Source organism: Malaclemys terrapin, chromosome 9 (genome assembly GCF_027887155.1).
Source record: "Malaclemys terrapin pileata isolate rMalTer1 chromosome 9, rMalTer1.hap1, whole genome shotgun sequence".
NCBI classification, from domain to species: Eukaryota; Metazoa; Chordata; order Testudines; family Emydidae; genus Malaclemys; species Malaclemys terrapin.
Genome location: NC_071513.1, coordinates 80,387,469 through 80,407,945, shown reverse-complemented (window position 1 = coordinate 80,407,945; position 20,477 = coordinate 80,387,469). Strand labels below are relative to the sequence as shown.

Below are 20,477 nucleotides of genomic sequence, written 5' to 3'. Positions count from 1 at the left end.
ACACACCACTGCCCACAGGTGCCACCCTAGCAGCTCCCATTAGTCATAGTTCTCAGCCAATGGAAGCTATGGAGCCAGTGCTCGGGGTGGGAGCAGTGCGTGAAGCAGACGGAGGGAGGGAGGCAGAGCGGCCAGGAAGCCGCCTTAGCCCTGCTGCTGGCACGTGCCCCTTGGGTGGGGGGGAGGGTCAGTAGGTCTCCGTGCACTGCCCGGGGTAGGGGCAGCGCATGGAGCCACCTCCCCCTGTCACCAGGAGCAAGCAGACACGTGCCAGTAGCCAGCCGCTTCCGGGAGCGGCATAAGGCTACCAGCCATGGCATGCAGGCAGCCTACCTGCCCGAGCCCTGCTGTGCCGCTGGACTCAGGGACAGGCTGTCAGATATTTGTTCTACATTTTGGGGACCCCCATGTCGTTGGGGGCTCCGTTCCACCGCACGGTTTGTTTCATGGTAAATCTGCTCCTGCTAGAACTGTATCTTTCAAGATTGCATCCAAATATTTTTACATTTAAGCCCGCAACTGACAAATTGCAGCCTGTAGGGAAAGCAGCAGTCTTTAGCATTAGCTTGTAGTTTCAAATCTGACAGACTCCCAGTAGCACATGATCTGCTGGAAATGAAATGGTGCCAGCTCTGATGAGTGTTTACTGTATAAAATTAAACAGCATTACAGGGAGTGTTGCTGACATCCCTTTAAATCATAGTAGTGGCATCAAAGATAGCAAACATAGCTGGTAGTAGGCAAAGGCACATGTGAAATGATATACTTCATGCATGGAGTGTTAGTTTGAAAGACTTCATAACAAGTATATCTGCATTTTAATTCACTTCACCAGTGTGAAACATATTAGAAACTTTATAGGCTTGTACTCCACAAAAACAAATGTCACTTTCAAAATACCTGCTTTGAAAATGCTTTGAGTAAAACTGGCTGGTTGGCAAGCCCATCTACATCACAACAAATATCAAGTGTTAATAACACTTATTTTATGTAAAAGAACCATGTTCACAGCAAGACTGGCCATTTCATTATCTTGTAAAACTATACTTTGACACTGGATGGTGATTAGCTGGCTAAGCCATTCTGGGTCATGCCATATTCACATTTATAACCCTGAAAAATCACCATTAAGATTGGATAAACCAATGAGATTCAAGTAACAATCCATTCAATCCTGCCCTCCCTCAATAGCCAAACCCAGATTAAATTGTGAAGTGGGGTTAATCTGTTTCCCAGCATTACATTCTGATGGCAAGATCTGGCCTGCTTCAGCAGTATACTGGGGCTTCCTTGTTAGTGGTGCCCCAGAGAGCACATTGCTCTGGGGACGCCCCAAATCTTCATGATCTAACCTTTGAAGATGCTCTGTACATCTTAGAGCTTCACATCAAGGGATGCCTCAAAGCATAAAATTGAAGAGGAGAAGCAATGGGGGGCCTAGGTTTGCTGCTATCAAGGGTAAGGCAGTGGCACATCCCACCTGAGGTGCATGCCAAGGAGCGGACTGAAGAACAGCTTCTCTGCCAGTGGGGAAAAGGGTTTGATCCTTCTCCTAAAGAAGATTGCTGCTTTGGGGGTAAAGGTGCACTAAGCAATGATGTACTGGGATGGGCTCCTGTGAGCTCCTGGTTAAAATTCTACCTCCTAACTCCTGGGAGGCTTAGAATAATTTCCCTGTCACTGACAGAGTTACTTCCCTCCAAGGATCATCCTTACCTATGGCTTATAAGAACACTTGTATCCCATTTGAGGGCTTCAGAGAAGCAGCTTGCATGGGGGCAGAAACTAGAACTGCAACTGAGACTGCCTGTCTTATCTGTGCTGAAGGGAGAGACTGTCTTGGGGGGGCTGGACCAGAAACCAGATTAGAATGCCGGGGTGACCAACTGCAGGCTAAAGAGAGTCTGCAAGTGGCTGGCCCACATGACCAGAGAGAGAAAGCTGGCTGCTGGAAGACAAGGTTGGAGGAGAAGCTGTCAGCCTAAGAGTTGCTCGCTTCAGTAGATGGCTCTTTTGATACCTGAGCCACCAACTCCACAACAGAGACCAAGGCCCAAGATTCTTCTTCACCAGTGAGGCCTGAAAGCTAGCTGAACCTCCCCTGCACTAAGACCTAAGACCCTGAAGCCCACTGGTCCTATGGTGGATGATGAAGCCTCTGAGGAGGGAAAAATAAGGGGCGCCATCAGGAGTGCCCCAGAAGAAGACTATAGAAAGTCAATTAATCTTCTCTAGCCCTGATCATCAAAGCAATTCACCAGCCCTCACACTTGTCAAATTAACCTGCTCCCAACAATTCAATTAACCCTTCCCTCCCTCCAGCCATCAAATCTAATAACCTGCCTTCCTCCCCCATCAAATCTGCTCACTTCCAATTACACCACTTAATATCCTGCTTCCTCAGTTCAATTCACCCCTTCAGTCCCACTAGTACTTATTAACAAGCAGCTGCTGTTCCACATCCCCCAGTTAGCTTTCTCTCCCCAGCCAGAGACTGGGAACCTTGCTGAGTGTATCTTCACCCTCTGGATCCTATTCCTTTCCCTCCAGCCAAGGTTACAGCGTAGTACTGTTGGGTAGTGGGAGTGTTGTCTGAATTCCCTGCACTTCTACAGACTGCACCAAGAAGTGCAAACCAGAGCTTCTGCCCCCAGCGAGGCAATCAGAGGCAGGTTCTAGCTGTGGTAGGGTGCCTCTTCGCCTGGGCAGCAGTGGTTATTTGGGGGCTGGTTGATTAGGCTGCTCTTCCTCTGCTCAAGGCAGACTGAGAAGGGAGAGGCTAGCTAGGAGCAAAGCTGCCCTTCCTCCATAACTCCTTGCTATGACCTGGCAACTGAAACCCCAGTTGCATTTGAATGAGTGTGTTACCAGGCTAACCCCCACGGTTGCTTACATCACATGACTGGCCCAGGGGCAGCCATGCACAGCTAGTGGGAGAGGTCTGATGATGTAATGCTTCTATGTCATGGTTCATTGTGTTATTCCTCTGTATCCAGCCAAGAGAGTTGGGTGGGTAGAAATCTGTCAGAACTGGTCTTAGTCTGTCCTCCTGGCATAGAAAAAGGTTTTTTGACTGTTGCTCACATCGCTGTCATTAGCTGTTGATAAAGAGTAGTTGCCATTTTGTTAAATCACCTATGACGCTTAGTAATTACTTCTCCAAACACCACACAGCTGACAAACCAATCAACACACTTGCTTGCCATATAGTCTCATTCAGTCAATCTCTTTTATCTCATTTATTCCATGAGGCATTAGTACATTTAAATATTAAATGCAGCATTGTATTAAATGTCATAACTATAGAAACATTATTTATAACATGAAAGGTAAGGCTGTCATTTCTTTCTTTAAACCGGTGTCATTTACTGTGCTTTATGTTATGGCTAAAGGAAAAGAAAGTAGCACATCTAAGTCCTTTCTGTTTTGGAGAAACTCTAAAATCCAGTGTTTTCTCTTACTGCTCAGATCCAGGAGCATCACACAATGGATTTAGACCGTCATATGAATCCTTTGGGTTGGTCCTGGAGCCTTTATTTAAGCTGAGCAAGGGAAAATCCCCTTGAAGTCAATGGTGGTTCATCTAAAAAGGACAGAGCGAAGACCTTAGGATCGGGCCCCTCATTAAGTCTTAGGAGGATGACTTTAAAAAAACCTAACACTAATGATAATGAGACCTAATTCTCCTCGCACAGGTTTTATGCTAATGTAACTTTACTTCCCTCCATTGAGTTGCTCCTGATTCTTACCAGGGTGTGAGAGAAGAGAACCTGGCCTCATGCTTCTAGCTAGCTGAAATTGTATTGTATTCTGTTCCTCCACTAACCGTAACCTTTGTAAACCAGCAAAAGTATATCAGGGATTTCAAAATCCTAAATACATATGGCGGCTAATTCTTGGCACTACCAAGAGGGTACTCTTAAAGCTATTGGCTTTAATGGAAGTAATATTGAGCCCATTTTAAAAGCCATGAATATACTGCATAAAATACTGGATTCATTAAATTCTCAGCCTAGCTAGTTTAATTTATACTATGATGTTTGATTTCTTGAAGATGCTGTTGCCAAATACCACACATCATATTTATTTTATTATTGCTTATTGTATAAATTTCTCCAGCTTCTTTGACAGGCTGGGAGGAAGGAGCCAGGATAGAGTGGGCAGGAACCAATCCAGATGAAATCATATAAAACTAACCTACCTCCCAGGTCTAGGGTCATGATGGGGGTAGGTAATTTCCAATACATATGTCATTTGAAGTGGAAAAATGAATTTCAATCACAATTGACTCATAGCATTATAGATTATGGCTTTTATTTAGCTACCATGTAAACTGATTGTGTTCATGAACTCTGTAGTTAATATTAATTGTAAACAGTATTGATAGAAGATTATGTTTCTGGAGATATATAACGTGTCCATGCAACTTAGAAAGGAATTTAGAAGTAGCCTTTGAAAAAAACTGCTTTTTCTAGTTCTTTATTTCTAAATGCCCTCCAGGACTGTTAAACATTTTTCTAAGCAAGCAAAACTAACTGAGTTGTCATATTAAATATTTTTCTGGGTGACTGGATGTTCTATAGTTCTGGTAGTTAGGAATGCTGCTTATGCACTTTCTTTACTGTGCTATTCTCTATAACACCTTTATGTATTTCATTTTCTGAGTCATTAAGGCCATCCCAATTGATGTGATCTGCCAATCTTGCAATATAGTTGGTATCAGCTTTGAATACAAACTACTAGACTTAGGCTCACTGATCCCGTCCATTGGCAGCTGTAGAGGAGATTAAATAAGCATCATTGTTAGCCAAACTGGCTGGCAAAGACACAGGGCCTGATCCAAAACCTGTTGAAGTCAATGGGAGTCTTTCCATTGATTTCAACAGGCTGTGGATCAGGCCCATAAGGGAAGAGGAGGGCCCTCAAGACTACAGATGTTCCTCTGTGCAAATACAATGCGGCAGGGGCTTTCTGAATTTTGTAGTGGAAGCCGGGGACTGCGGGGGGGGGGGTGCTGGGGGAACAGTGGTTCTGTGCAGTTTAAGTTCTCCATCAAACAAGCAGATTTTCAGCGGGGAGCTAGCATTGCTAAATCAGCTCTGTGCTTTACCCTCTCTCCCCTCTCACTCACACAGATGACAGAGCCAGTGACAGCACTGCTGCCTCAGGAGCCATGCAGCTAGGAGGTTAGTGGACAAGGGAAGAGAGAGGAGAGTTTGAAGGACAGAGGGCTTGACTCCCAGGATCTGTACAGGTACCCCCTGTCCTGAGTGTATCTGCAAATCCCACTTTATACAAGGGGATGATGGCTAGTGTTTGCTACAACACACATACTGTTGTCTGGCTATGCCGAAAGAAGGACAGGAGACATTTGACATGGGTTTAATCAGGCCACAACTTTATTATTAGATGTCTGGGACTAGCCGGCAGATTACAGTGTACAGTGCAGGTAACCCCATGTTTATTCCATAATTACCTGGGGGGCTTTTACCAGCTCCCACTCTTTTTCCATTCATGTCCCTCTGGCAAATCCATTGCCAGGACCTTACCATCCACCCCTTCCTCATAGGAGGGTTAAGGTGGGCAATAAGAATGGGGGGTTGGCTTCCTGCCGTACCAATCATAGGAGTCCCCAATTGCCCCCCGTTCGTTCCTTTAATGAACACTTCTTTTTAAGTCCTTTTCCAAGCCATTTATCTGGTCACTGTATACCTTTCCTGTCCTCTGGTGTCTGTGTCTTGTCATGGCGGGACACCTTGCATGCTCTAACAATCCCCAGAGTCTGTGTTGGTGGGGGCTTTTTGCTCCTGGTAGGTTCAACCATGCTGGATTGTTCTGTGGGGAGGGGCCAGACAAAACAGACATCCTGGTCCTCCAGGTTAGGGGTTAGGCACAGGGCTAACAACCCTGTCCAGTAAAAAACAAAATGTGTTATGAAAACAGCGATGGAGAAATTGACCATTACTGTCTGTGATGCCCTTCAGGAGTCAATGACCTGTATGACTGCCAGTGGTGAAAGCTGAAAGGAAGCCACTGGCATGAAGACTGAGGTGCTCAACACCAAGACAAAAACCAAACATTTTTTTTGGAACGTACGGACAATGTACAAAACAGGGAGGCTAGCTCAGGTCACAGCAGAGATTAGACGCAAAGATGGACACCTGAAGGCAAGCGAAAACGAAGCTGCCCGAAAACAACATGGTGAAGAGTTGTGGAAGCTGAGCTGAAAAACCTGGGGCACAGCTGGGGAACCATTGAAATACTTGCCAGAAACAAAACAGGAGTGGAGGAGCTTTGTCACTGCCCTAAATGCCAGAGGCGTAATAGGAACATGATGAAGATGTATATCTTTCCTATGGAGTACCTGCATTGGACATCCGCTACAAGGAGGTGCTAGCAATTAGCTCGGCTGCCTCTTCCTCACACCCAGTCGGGTTCCCAAACATCGCCTAATGCCATCTTTTATATCAGTTAAAAACATGACAGCACCTACATCAGACAGGTGAACCCCATGCTGCCCCATATACTATACCAAGATGTGAAATTACTGACCCTTCTATGGTCCCAAGGAATTTGGCCACCTCCTCATTCACCTCCTTGTCTTGTCTGCTTTGGGGGTATTGGGGCGGGGCTCATGGCGCCCCACCAGACCCTGCGCTGAAGCATGTCTGACCAAATCATGTTAACTCCTGGAAAAAGTTTACGGATCAGCCCCCAAGTCCCTTCTTGCTCTGAGCATTAGTTCCACCCCTTTAAGCATTCTCAAATCATTTCCCCCAAAATGCATCATAATTATATCTGGGGGCCACTGGCGGGCCCGCAAAGCATATAGCATCGATATTAGTTGATCCCATAACATGCCCCTCCTTGCATGCCAACTGAGTATTGCCTCATCACTGAAGCCCAGCTGTGGACCCTTGGGCAACCTGGACCTGTGCCTATGGGCCCAAAAGACAATACTATGCCTGCAGATCCACGCCACTTTCTGCATGGCTGGTCGTCCAATATCTGTAATGAGATTATGACAAATTAATGCTGACTTACTGCCTGAGGTCTTACATACGTTTAGTACACATCCAAATGCCAACGCCCGAGTGTCTGGATTGTCTCTGCTCCCATACCTAGCTGTGCTGCTGCCGTTGCCACCCCGATTCTGAATGAGTGGGAACCAAATTCATGGGCTGGCAGCCCCAACCTCATCAGCCCCCTTCTCAACATGGTAACAAATTGATATGCTGTGAGGGGATTCCCATCACCATGCATAAAAAGGGGGCTTTTCCCCTTTGGCTGTATAACCCTGTAGGCCTTCAAAGCCCGAACTGGACAGACCCCAGGCTCACCACCCTGCCAGAGGACCACAGATTCACCCCGGCCGACTTGATCTGTCTTTGACCATCACAAGTGTAATATCATTGAATGCTCATGCCATTGTTTGCAAAGCCCTTCCTGTTGAGTCCCTACTGAACCCAGGTACTAGTTCACTGATCCTGAAAGCACCAAAAACTGCTGTCAAGAATGCAGCCCTGAACAAGGCTGCCTCCTGTCCATTATTACATACGTCGCCAAAGATATGCACAAAATCCTTAAGTACGTAAACTGTGATGGAACAACGGGAATCCACCGTGGGGCCACCGGTATGCGACCACCCAGCCAAAAACCATTGAACTAAAAAAACCACTGCAAGGATCAGGATAACCATTTAGCCTACTAACAAATGTAATGGCAGAAAGGCAATTCAAGATTGTGGAGGATGCCAGTTGATGGTTTGCCAACGACAACGTGTACCGCAGCACCTGTTCCTCTGTAATGGGCCATATTGCTGACTGGCCTTCCTCATCCTGAAATTGCATGAAAGCATTAAAACTTCTCTCAATCCCTGCCACGTGCACGGAGCAACTAATCTTCGCACCACACTGACAACCATTCTGTGCCAAAGTTCCATAGCACTAGCGGCATCTGCCTGGGTTCCCGGCTGGCTCCTGGTACCAACTCCAGATATCTGTGGACCTGAAAATGAGACAACGCATGTGCTATGCCACTGTCAACCCCAGAGAGGTTATGAAGCATGTAATTCCCTGGAGCCTTTCCAGGGACCGAGCCTCCAGGCAAAACACACAAGTTGTGCACAGGCAATTGGTTGGATGGCCCTGCCACTGTACCCCCGAATTCCTCCTTGTGGAATTATTGTCTTAACAACATGACCAAACCTCACCCCTGACTTTAATTATTACTGTGCATAAAGGGGATAAGAACCCCCATTAAACCCAGCCCACAAATTTGACCTAACAGCCTTGCTGGGGTAGTCCCACTGGAGGCCATTGCCCATTCCACTGCTGCTTGAAGCTAGCCTTGGGGGAAACCCACAAGTTGTCCACAGGCAATTGGCTGGATGGCCCTGCCCCTGTACCCCAAATTCATTCTTGTAGCATTATTGCCTTAACAACATGGCCCCAAGCCCCACCCTTGACTTTAATCATTATTTTATATAAATGGGATAAGAACCCCCATTAAAAAACCCAGCACATAAATTTGACACATTGGCTTTGCTAGGGTAGTCCCACAGGAGGCCTTAGCCCATTCCAATGTTTGAAGCTGGCCCTTTGCACCGGCCTGCCTTCTGTCACCCACGCCCTGTTCAAACAGGGCCTACCTGCAGGTGCATTTGTTCTACCCTGCATCCTGTACCTCCCCTCACTATTGTGGCAGGAATGTGCTGTGTGAGACCCAAAACACATTTTGCATGCATGCCTGAACGTACAGATACTGCAAAAGCCAGTGCTATAAAGAAATGTGTTCCTGTTGTGGAAGCAGAGAAAGAACGGTCATGCATTGCATCCCCTTCCTGTCAGTTCTGTCTCTGCTTCCACACTGTGAATGAATTGCATGCCTACCCGATGCTGCAACAGCAACTGCTGTGATTAGATGTATGCCACTGAATGTATTGCATGCCAGCCCGATTATATTTATATATCTAACAAGGCCGGGCTTCTCCCTGGGTAAACTTCAGCTGTAACACAAGCATAGCTAAGGAATGCAGCCTTAGCAAGACACCTCTCCCAAGGCTGTCCCCATGTTGGAGGGACTTAATTAGCCTGTATCACCCATGCAATACCCTGCATCTGCTTACAGAAACTGAGACAGTTTCTGGCTGGCCCATGTGATACCGCATCATGTTTTTTTGTTTTTTTTCAGGGGGGTAAAGCCTCAAAGGAACCACTAGTGCCCACAATCCCCACCTTTGCCATATCATTTTGGTATGGGACCCTGAACCACCTCATGTACCTCTCCCCAAAGCAGATCCAAACACCTCTGCAATTGGGAACCTTTATCCATTGTTGATTTAACTCACCCCTCCCCTCGGTGTCTGCCTCATCTCCTGCAATCACCTGAGTGGAATGTCCTAGAACCGCGCGAACCATTACACCTTGTACGGCCTGCAAAGCTGTGGAAAAATCTCAGATGCAATAACCCTGATTACTTGTATCAAATCCCGGCTGACTGTCCCACCATCCAACACAGCCAGCTCACTTGCGTGGATGAGTGCTTCACCTTGAGCCCCCCCTTGCCCAAGCCCGATAGGCTGCCCTTGGTAATGAAAGGCACTATCCCAGGCTCTCCCAGCCCCTTGCCCTTGTTGCGAGGATCCTGCCCTTGGCTCACCCTGGCCCAAATCACTGCACTCTGCCTGCCCTGTGCGGGGTTTGATTCCTTTCCAGTTCCCTGTCCCATCAACCCTAACTGGGAGGGAAAAGCAAAATTCCACCCCCCTGCTGTCTCCTAGGGTTACCATATTTTGTGCCTCCAAATGGAGGACACTCCACGGGGCCCCGGCCCCGCCCCCCGCCCCGCCCATGCCCCCGCCCCAACTCCGCCCCCTCCCCAAAGTCTCCGCCCCCTCCCCTGCTTCCCGCGAACATTTGATTCGCGGGAAGCCTGAAGCAGGTAACGGGGATGTGGGGGGGAGGAGGTGCGGCCCAGGCTGGCCCCCGGCGGCTCCAGCCTGGGTCGGCTCGGGCCCTGGGGTGCCGGCCCCGGCCCGCCCAGCACTGCCGGCCCCCGGCGGCCCAGAGCAGCCCCCAGCTATCCCGGACTGGCTCCCGGCCCCGCGGCCCGGCGCACCCCCGCTACCCCGGCCCGGCGCACCTCCCCCCCGCTACCCCGGACCGGCTCCGCGGCCCGGCGCACCTCCCCCCCGCTACCCCGGCCCGGCGCACCTCCCCCCCGCTACCCCGGACCGGCTCCGCGGCCCGGCGCACCTCCCCCCCGCTACCCCGGACCGGCTCCGCGGCCCGGCGCACCTCCCCCCCGCTACCCCGGCCCGGCCCGCGGCCCGGCGCACCTCCCCCCCGCTACCCCGGACCGGCTCCATGGCCCGGCGCACCTCCCCCCCGCTACCCCGGACCGGCCCGCGGCCCGGCGCACCTCCCCCCCCGCTACCCCGGCCCGCGGCCCCGCGGCCCGGCGCACCTCCCCCCCGCTACCCCGGACCGGCCCGCGGCCCCGCGGCCCGGCGCACCTCCCCCCCGCTACCCCGGATTGGCCCGCGGCCCGGCGCACCCCCCCGCTACCCCGGACCGGCCCGCGGCCCGGCGCACCCCCCCGCTACCCCGGACCGGCCCGCGGCCCCGGCCCCGCGACCCCGGACCGGCCCGGCACCGGCCCCGGCCAAAGAGGCCCCGCCGAGCCCTCCCTCCCTCCTGATTTTCCCGGACATGCCCGGCTTTTGGGGATTTCCCCCCGGACGGGGATTTGAACCCCCAAAAGCCGGACATGTCCGGGAAAATCCGGACATATGGTAACCCTACTGTCTCCTGCCCACTGCAGATAAAACCAGAAACCCTGTTCCCTAAACCTCCGTGCACCGCCCAGCTGCTATGACAGGGGACCGCACTCCCCCTCCCTCTCCTCGTCTGTATCCCTAGGGACAGAATCTGGCTCCGAGCTGCCTTGCTACTCACCTGCACCTCCCTTTGTGAATTCACTCTGCTTTGCCTGCCTGAACCATGGGAAAGGGAGAATTAATCCTCCCCCTGTTCCTCCCAGCTCTCGTTATCCTGTGTCTGCTTGGAGCCAGGCTGGGACAAGGGCCTGCTTCTCTATTCTGGGACTGTAGTAGGAGGAGGGCTTTCTCCCTCCTCCCTCTCCCTGACCTGCTTCCACATGGAGTGGAGCCCAGTTAAGCTGTACCCCGGAGCACTCCTACTGAGACTTGCTGCTAGTTTAGGGGTGGGCAAACTTTTTGGCTTGAGGGCCACATCTGGGAATAGAAATTGTATGGCAGGCAATGAATGCTCACAAAATTGGGATTGGGGTGTGGGAGGGGGTGAGGGCTCTGGGTGGGGATGCAGGATCTGGGGTGCTGCCAGAAATGAGTTCAGGGTGTAGGAGGGTGCTCTGGGCTGGGACCAAAGGGTTCAGAGGGCAGGAGGGCGATCAGGGCTGGGGCAGGGGTTTAGGGCATGGGGAGAGGCTCAAGGGTGGAGGCTCCAGGTGGCACTTACCTCAAGCAGCTCCCAGAAGCAGCGGCATGTCCCATCTCTGGCTCCTTGCGGAGGTGCGATCAGACAGCTCTTCATGTTGCCCCATCGGCAGGCACCGCCTCTACAGCTCCCATTGGCTGCGGTTCCTGGCCAATGTGAGCTGTGGGGCCTGTGCTTGGGGCAGGGGCAGCATGCAGAGTGGAGCCCCCTGGCTGCCCCTAAGCATAGGAGCCAGAGAGGGGCCATGCCACTGCTTCCGGGAGCCATGTAGAACGACCCCTAACCCTGCTCCCTGGCTGGAGCGCCGGAGGGGTGCAAGCCCCAGACCCTGCTCTCCAGCGGGAGCTCGAGGGCCAAATTAAAATGGCTGGTGGGCCGGCTCTGGCCCGCGGGCTGTAGTTTGCCCACCCCTATGCTAGTTCCTGCCTTTATTCTGGGACTGAAGGGGGGGGGGGAGGGCTCCCTAGTCACCACCCTGCTTCGCTTCCATGTGGAGCCGAGTAGAGATGAACACTGGAGCCCTCCTGCCTCAGCCTTGGTCTGTGTAAAAAGAAGGCTCCTGGCACTGTGCTGTTCCTTTTCAAACCCTGCATTCCTAGGGGATGAGTCAGTGACCACTCTGCCCCTTTTGCATATGTTTTCAGCTCTCCCTAACCCTCCAGCCTTCACTAGGCCAGACCAGCCAAATGCTTCCTTCCCCCCACTTAAAGGTGCATGGTGGTCATTCTGAGCAAATAGGAGAACCTGGACTCCACAAGATGGTTATTTCCTTGTCAGAAGAGAAATGATTTGACAAACTCATAAGATACTGTTATTAATCGAGTAACAGAGGATACAAGTAGGTTCTCTGTTGAACAGGAACATTAGATGGCAAGAGAAATGAGTAGTTTGCAATTTGTCAGAATAGCAGAGCAGAACTGTACCAGGAATCAACTCTCTGTTCAGTCCATCAGTCAGACTATATTCCTATCCATGGCTGTTTCCCTCAGGATGCTACTGTGTGCCTGGGTAAAAACTCAGAAAACACCTTAAATGCTGTTGAGTTGTCACTCACAGTCAAGCACACTCCTCTAGCCAGGTGGCTTCCAGATGATATGCTTACATCGGTAGATTAGACAAATGGTTAACCATTCTAAACTGACTAAATGAATGCCAGTGAAAATATGGTAGGATCAGAATCTAAAATAGGGAAGGAACAAGTCAAAATTATTTAGACAATTTAGATGTTTTAAAATCACCAGGGCCTGATGAAATGCATCCTAGAATACTCAAGGAGCTGACTGAGGAGATATCTTAGCCATTAGCAATTATCTTTGAAAAGTCATGGAAGATGGGAGATATTCCAGAAGACTGGAAAAGGGGAAATATAGTGCTCATCTATAAAAAGGAAATAAGGACAACCTAGGGAATTACAGACCAGTCAGCTTAACTTTTGTACCCAGAAGGATAATGGAGCAAATAATTAAGAAATCAATTTACAAACACTTAGAAGACAAGGAGGTGATAAGTAACATTCAGCATGGATTTGTCAAGAACAAATCATGTCAAACCAACCTGATATCTTTCTTTGACAGGGTAACTAGACTTGTGGATGTGGGGGGGGGGGGGGGGAAGTGGTAGATGTGGTATATCTTGACTTTAGTAAGGCTTTTGATACTGTCTGACATGACCTTCTCATAAACAAACTAGGGAAATACAACCTAGATGGAGCTACTATAAGGTGGGTGCATAACTGGTTGGAAAATCGTTCCCAGAGAGTAGTTATTAGTGGTTCACAGTCATGCTGGAAGGGCATAACAAGTGGGGTCCCGCAGGGATCGGTTCTGGGCCTGGTTCTGTTCAATATCTACATCAATGATTTAGATAATGGCATAGAGAGTACACTAATAAAGTTTGCGGACAATACCAAGATGGGAGGGGTTGCAAGTGCTTTGGAGGATAGGATTAAAATTCAAAATGATCTGGACAAACTGGAGAAATGGTCTGAAGAAAATAGGATGAAATTCAATAGTATTCCACTTAGGAAGGAACAGTCAGTTGCACACATACAAAATGGGAAATGACTGCCTAGAAAGGAGTACTGCTGAAAGGAATCTGGGGGTCATAGTGGATCACAAGCTAAATATGAGTCAACAGTGTAACCCTGTTGCAAAAAAAAGCAAACATAATTCTGGGATGTATTAGCAGGAGTATTGTAAGTAAGTAATTATTCCGCTCTACTCTGTGCTTGCTAGGCCTCAACTGGAGTATTGTGTCCAATTCTGGGCACCACATTTCAGGAAAGATGTGGACAAATTGGAGAAAGTCCAGAGAAGAGCAACAAAAATGATTAAAGGTCTAGAAAACATGACCTATGAGGGAAGATGGGAAAAAATTGGGTTTGTTTAGTTTGGAGAAGAGAAGACTGAGAGGGGACATGATAACAGTTTTCAAGTACACAAAAGGTTGTTAAAAGGAAGAGGGAGAAAAATTGTTCATCTTAACCTCTGAGGATAGGACAAGAAGCAATGGGCTTAAATTGCAGCAAGGGCAGTTTAGGTTGGACATTAGGAAAAACTTCCTGTCAGGGTGGTTAAGCACTGGAATAAATTGCCTAGGGAGGTTGTGGAATCTCCATCATTGGGAATTTTTAAGAGCAGGTTGGACAAACACCTGTCAGGGATGGTCTGGATAATACTTAGTCCTGCCTTGAGTGCAGGGGACTGGACTAGATGACCTCTCGAGGTCCCGTCCAGTTCTCTGATTCTAAATTTGAAAGGAAACTTTACCTCTGTTTAACCACACCACCTTGACTACTGTATCAGTGAGGCAATACAATTTCCCACTCAAATGTCTTTAAGTGCTGGACTGTTAACCCAACTCATTAGGATGCTGCAAGAATCTTTTGTATAATGATTTTAAGTCAAGTTAAGCCCTTTTATGGGGCGCCTCATTTCAGTTATTTAATTAAATATAGTGACCAGTTTAATATGTTCACCACTAATATTAAGATTAATAAAAATTTCAACAGAGAGAGAGGATTGAGGTACTGCAGGGATGAATAATGGCACTGTTCTGGAGATGGTGATAAGCAAGTAGATTTCCAGACAAGGAACTTATGGAAGGAAAAATAAATTTGAGGATTTCCGGTTTTCAGAGAAAAGCTAATGTGTGAAATCAGGAGAGTGCTGGGGAAGTCAGAGACGTGGTTCTAAAAGGATGGCTTGTATGATGATATATTCACTTTCAGGTAGCCATTTCCAGTCAGGGAAATTTGATTATGACAGCAGCAAAGAGTCCTGTGGCACCTTATAGACTAACAGACGTATTGGAGCATGAGCTTTCGTGGGTGAATACCCAGTTCGTCGATGCATGACATGCATCCGATGAAGTGGGTATTCACCCACGAAAGCTTATGCTCCAATACGTCTGTTAGTCTATAAGGTGCCACAGGACTCTGCTGCTTTTACAGATCCAGACTAACACGGCTACGGTGCCACAAGTACTCCTGTTCTTTTTACGGCTACCCCTCTGATACTTGATAATGACAGAAACACCTGATTATTCTATATGGACTAAAATACACCTCTACTTACATAAAAGTTCGTGGTCACTCTTCAACAACATTGTGATGAAAACCAAGTGCACAAATCAATGAGAAAGAGTTAATGGGTTTTCAATCTTCTGTTTACTTTTTAAGCCTCAGATTGATTATGTTAGGCACTAGTAAAGTGTTAAAGAAACTTTCCACAGTCTGCGTATCAAGAAATGTGTATAAAGATGGTCACAGCAAGGTTAAACACTGTTGGTATGATAGTCTTGCCAGAAGAAAGAAAACAAAAATGTTTTTCTTAGCAGAGGGATTTTGTAACTCTATCCCACAGAGAAAGGGAGGGATAGAGAGAATGTTTGTTGAATCAAATACAAAATACCCATTCAGGGAGATCTAAAGCAAATCATCTTTCTTCCTCCCTCATGATTTTAGTTTTTCATTTAATTCCATGTTCCTGTCCCTCACCTGTTTCCAGAGAGATTATAAAACCATGATAGTCCTTTGGTTGTTTTTGCCCTGATCTCGTTGTACTAAATCATCACTTTGTACTTTCTGTACGGTGCCTGAAAGGAGAAGAATCTGTGTACAGAAATAAATTCATTGTGATGAGGAGCTATCTTGGCTGGAGCAGTAGCAGGCCTGCAAATCTGAGGCTTTTATTGAGAATCTGGAGGGAATTAAAGAAAATAAAACAAGGATACTTGAATATCTTGACCTTTTTTTGTGCTTAACAACATTGGAAAGAAAGCTCTCTCAGTTGTAGCCTCTAAATTACAAGAATAATTATAGTCTGTGTCTTTCCAGCTGTCTTTCTACTCTCTTCTGAAAAATCGCAACCTTATTTTACACAAAATGGCTCAGATGTCCCCATATGCAATTCCATATAGTGCATGCATATATCACACACATTTACAGTAATATATCTGAGAATTAGGCTCCTGGACTTTAATTTTCTTTTTTTCTAAATTTTACCTAGCACAGACAATCCATTTGTTTTAATTCACTATAAATGTTCATCCAATTAAAGTTTTCTGCTGGAAACACAAACTATTTATTTCCGTATTACTGACTGGTGTTGCCTTCCAGATAAGGACCAGCTTCTACAACTTTTTTTCATAGGAATATTCTTCTCTACTCACACAAGTAGTCTCATTTATCTTAATTCAACTATTCCTATAAGAGAAGATTTGCTGGCCTGGGAACTTCACCATGAGGAGTCATGTTTTTCTGAGATAGGAAAGCTGCTTTCTATAAACTACATTTAACTTGAGATTAAGCTATGAAACCATCATCCCATTTGTCTTGGGACATCAGGTGAGACAAAAATAGCAGTTTCAGAGGTGGAAATTCTTTTGTTACTGCACTGAAGGATAATTTATTTTTGTGATCCATAAATCTTATTTAGACGGTAACAAATGACTTGCTATTTGATTTTGTGTCCACCTCATCCTCTCATGTTATAGTAAAACAAAAATCTGTTTTTTCTTGCAAAATAATTAATCAGGATATCATTACCTCTGGATAACTGTTAGCAATTGATTTACAATCTGATTTAAATCACTTTTTCATTAAAAATAGCCTTGTGCAGAAGCACAGGAAAAGACACTAAGTTTTGACTAGTATTTGGTACTATATATGGAGTAAAAGAACAACACTTCCCATAACTAAATTTAGCTTTCAATCATCATCACATAGTCAATATCAAATACGTCTACAGATTTTGTACGTCAAGCAGTATTGCTCAAGCACAACAAACAGTTTAATGTTAAACACAAACTTATTTTTGATTTGAGAAAAAAAAAAAAAAAAGGCCTGACACATTCTGGAGGCAGATAAAAGCTATAGTTCAAAGGAATGCATAAATAAGAAGTGATCACATTGCTTCTATCTGTGTTTAAAGATTTTTATAATAATTACTTGACTAAAGTCAATATTTAATTTTTGATTATATAAACAGATATTTTGTTTAAATATCGACTCAGATCAATCCCTTTTATGGAAATGCCAATGGAAATGGGTCTAGGGAGAGCAAAATTCCACAATGGATCCTCTTACCAAGTTTACCCCCCTCCCCACAACTCATTTTCAAGAGTGGGGAGGCATTTGTCTCCTCTATCCTTGCCTTTCCCCTAATGAACCATGTTCTGACTATAGAACCAGTGGATCTGTATGTGCAGACCATATGCCTCCTCACTGGGACTATTGCCCCTGGCCTCTCTGATAGCTTAGCTCCAGTGGGGTTCTGCTACCCGGGCCTCCCATACCCACAGCTGTCTCTCTTCAGAGCTCTTTGTAAGTGGGGGTTCCACCTCATCAAAGTATTTCACAGCAGTGGTAATGCAGCCTGGAACTGTATTCCTAGTCATAGCAGTCTGCACAGGCTGCCTCTTCCCAACCAAGTATGGTTGGCTCCCTCTCACTCACCCAACATGAACCCTGACTCTGCAGAGACTCTTCCCTAAATCCCAGGAAAAGAAGGGTGGCCATTCCCACTGCCTCATCTCTGCAAGAAGAGGTTGAATCTCAGAGTATGAATCTTACCCACAATAAGTATGGTATCAAGTCACTATTTGGCTGCGTTTCGCTGTTCCCAGCCAATGGGAGCTGCGGGAAGTGGCAGCCTCAGATTTGCAGGCCTGCTACTGCTCCAGCCAAGATAGCTCCTCACCACAATGAATTTATTTCTACACACAGATTCTTCTCCTTTCAGGCAGTGTACAGAACGTACAAAGTGATGATTTAGTACAACAAGATCAGAGCAAAAACAACCCGGTTCACTGAATTCCTTTGTCTCAAGGTCCAAGCTTCTTTTAGTAAATGACCATGAAAGCTCAGTCCCAGCCACACAGTTTCCTTCTCAAGTGCAGGAGGACAGCTTTTAATTTTGATTGGAATTAAAGCAATGCCCATTCCTGGCGCTTCCAGGTGGAAGCTAAAGTAGGTGTTTTAAGGAAACACAAAGAGTTACGAGTACTTAACTATTCCAGACTTTTCTTAATCAGACAACTCACTGGTTCATCTTTTATCTATTTATTTTATCTCTTGTGTTTTAACAAAGAATTCTTAATTTTCTGCTTCAGTTTCCTATATAGGTATCACTAACAATAACTGAAAACAAAATAACCAAAAAGTTCCCTTCATCTCTCATGCCACTACAGAAAAAGGTTATAAGCACAGCTCCTAGCCGTATCAATTCCTCCTATTAAATCTTAACTAGATATGGCATGATATGGATCCGACCCATAGAGCTAAGCCGTGCCTGGCAAGTGTTGGTCTGAGTAGGAGTGATGCTGAGTCTCATGCTATTGGGGGGGGGGGGGGGGATAGGAGGGAAGAGGAAGGGGAGAGAGATGCAGGGAAGGATTTTGCCTCTGAAATCCCTCTCTAACTCCATGCTGTGCCCTGGGAAGCTGGGTCAGCCCCATCCATCCTTTTCACCTGCCCACAGGGGGTTAGATTGTGAACCCCTTCACTGAGATTGGTGAACAACTCTCCACAAATGGAGTCCTGCCCACTCGCCTTGCCAATCTGAGTAACTCAGATTCACACTCTGGGCCAAAGAATAAAAGGTGGCAAAGGGAATATGGCCATATCACAATCTGCTTCCTGTGATAGAAGACTGTTCTGTCAGTTGTCACTCTGATATCGTCCTTGTTATTTAGACCAGTTCAGTCCCATATTGTCAGACTTCTGATGTAAATCAGACAATTTCATGGACTGAAGTGGAATTAACCTGCGTATGTCAACAGTGAATTTGGCCTCTAATGTTCATTATGACACAGCCCCTCCTTCCCAAAAGCAATAAATCCCCTCTAGATTTTTGCTATCCTTTTTTTAAATAATGTATCTGCACAGTTGCTACTTTATTTACTAACTTTTATATAATGCATTATATCATTTTACTAGGGCTGCCAATTAATTGCAGTTAACTCACGTGATTAACTCAAAATTAATCGTGATTAATTGCACTTATAACAGAATACCAATTGAAATTCATTAAATATTTTCGGATGTTTTTCTACATTTTCAATATTGATTTCAATTACAACACAGAATGTAAAGTGCACAGTGCTTACTTTATATTATTTTTTATTACAAACATATGCACTGTAAAAATGATCAAAGAAATAGTATTTTTCAATTCATCTCATACAAGTACTGAAGTGCAATTTCTTTATTGTGAAAGTGTAACTTACAAATGCAATTTTTTTTTTGGTTACATAGCTGCACTCAAAAACAAATCAGTGTAAAGCTTTAGAGCCTACAAGTCCACTCAGTCCAGTAGTGTAGCTGGGGGGGGGGTAGGGGGGGAAGCTGGGCAGTGGTCACTCCCCCACTGAGCACAAGTGGCACCTTGTCAATTTCTTGGCGCCTTTTTAATTTTTACTCACCTGGTGGCGCTCCAGGTCTTCGGCAGCGGGCCCTCACTCGCTCCGGGTGTCTTCGGCGGCACTGAAGGACCCGCTGCCGAAATGCCGCCAAAGACCTGCGGATCAAGTGAAGGTCCCACCGCCAAGGTGACACAGACCCAGAGCGCCGCCGGGTGAGTAAAAGCACCACCCCGTCAGTAAAAGCACCACTTTTTTTTTTTTTTTTTTTGGATCGCTCCCCCTGTTCCCTCCACCTGGCTACGCCACTGACTCAGTCCTACTTCTTATTCTGCCAATCACTAAGACAAACAAGTTTGTTTACATTGATGGGATATACTGCTGACTGCTTCTTATTTACAGTGTCACTGGAAAGTGAGAACAGGCGTTTGCATGGCACTTTTGTAGCCGGCGTTGCAAGGTATTTACATGCTAGATATGTTAAACATTCATATGTCCCTCATGCTTCAGCCACCATTCCAGAGGACATGCTTCCATGCTGATGATACTCGTTAAAAAAATAATGCATCAATTAAATTTGTGACTGAATTCCTTGGGGAAAGAACTGTATGTCTCCTGCTCTGTTTTACCTGCATTCTGCCATATATTTCATGTTATAGCAGTCTCGGATGATGACCCAGCACATGTTCATTTTAAGAATACTTTCACAGCAGATTTGACAAAACGCAAAGAAGGTACCAATGTGAGATTTCTAAAAATAGCTACAGCACTCAACTCAATGTTTAAGACTCTGAAGTGCCTTCCAAAATCTGAGAGGGACAAGGTGTGGAGCATGCTTTTAGAAGTCTTCAAAGAGCAACACTCTGATGTGAAAACTACAGAACCCAAACCACCAAAACAGAAAAATCAACCTTCTGGTGGTGGCATCTGACTGAGATGATGAAAATGAACATGCATGAGTCCGCACTGCTTTGGATCATTGTCAAGCAGAACCCATCATCAGCATGGAAGTATGTCCTCGGGAAGAGGGTTGAAGCATGAAGGGACATACGAATCTTTAGTGTATCTGGCACATAAATATCTTGCAACACCAGGTACAACAGTGCCATGCGAACACCTGTTCTCACTTTCAGGTGA

General features: G+C 46.6%; 1 long non-coding RNA gene across 2 annotated transcripts in view; it reads right to left on the bottom strand.

Moving 5' to 3' along the window:
- LOC128843062 (uncharacterized) overlaps window positions 1–11,991 on the bottom strand; it is a 66,358-nt gene extending 54,367 nt beyond the window's left edge. For both annotated transcript variants that reach the window (XR_008446177.1, XR_008446176.1), the window contains exon 1: window positions 10,959–11,991. This is a non-coding gene — a long non-coding RNA (uncharacterized LOC128843062). The remainder of the gene's footprint in view (window positions 1–10,958) is intronic.
- Between the last annotated feature and the right edge of the window lie 8,486 nt (window positions 11,992–20,477).